The following is a 1,087-nucleotide window of genomic DNA, read 5'->3' on the forward strand; positions in this document are numbered from 1 at the left end:
GTCCTGGTGCGGGTGGGGCTGCCTGCCTGTCCTGAGCTGCCGGGGCCCTGAGGGGGCCGGATTATGTTAGCCTCAGCTCGGGCTGCGGGTGGGGGACCCACCCGAGGACATGGGTCTCTGTGGCCCCCCTGGCCAAGCTGGGGAGGAGCGTGAGGGAGCCCGGCTTTGAGCAAAGAGCTCACGGCTCTGAGTAAGACCCCTGGGCTCATGGGTGTCGGGCGAGTCGATTTTCCCCAGACGGAGGGCAGGACGGCCAGTCCACGGGGGTCTGAGGCCACACAGGCCACCACGGTGACGCGGTTTCCTGCGCGGTGTGAGCGTGGAGGTGCCCCTCCCCCCCGCCACCAGGGCTCCATGGCCGCCTCCTCCGCAGCCAGGAGGTGAGGGGTCTCAGGGCCTCCGACAGACCGCTCGGGGGGCCCTAGGGATTGTGGTTTTGAGGTTCTGCCCCACAGTCCCAGCCCCTGTAGGTCATGCCAGGTGGGGAGTCCCCCCCCCTGCCCATCCCCACCCGGGGGCAGGCACTGGGCTCCCCGCTATGTGGTGTCTTTAATATCCTCTGCTGCTGCCCTGGGGGTTCGAGTTGGAGTGTGAAGGTCAAGGTCATGGAGTGGCCAGGCCCGGGAAAGCTAAGAGGACCCCCTCCCAGCCAGAGTGACTGGCTCAGGGTTGGGACAGGACCCAGGATGTTTCAACCCAGACATAATCCCAGCCTCTTCGATCAACAGTTGGGGGCGACACTGTCTTTCTTCAGCCACACGTGAATGAAGGAGTACCCAGTCCCAATTACTCCTCACAGCTATTGGGAGACTATGAGGGAGCTGTTGGCTGAAGCTGAAAGGTCTCTCATGGAAGGAGAGCAAAAAAGATGAACCAAACCCAGGTCCCTGCGAGCTGCAGGAGCGAGCCTCGCCTGAAGCCCACCCACCCTTCCTTGGACTTTCAATTTGCAAAAGGCCATGAATTGTCTTTATCAGAAAGCCTGTTGGAGTTGATGTTTCCAGCACGTGGAGCCCAAGGTCCCTGACCAACGCTAGCGCCATCCCCACTTCACAGGTAAAAAAAACGGAGGTTCAGAGAAATCAGG

This window comes from Crocuta crocuta, unplaced genomic scaffold, assembly GCF_008692635.1.
Source record: "Crocuta crocuta isolate KB4526 unplaced genomic scaffold, BGI_CrCroc_1.0 scaffold675, whole genome shotgun sequence".
Classification (NCBI taxonomy): domain Eukaryota; kingdom Metazoa; phylum Chordata; class Mammalia; order Carnivora; family Hyaenidae; genus Crocuta; species Crocuta crocuta.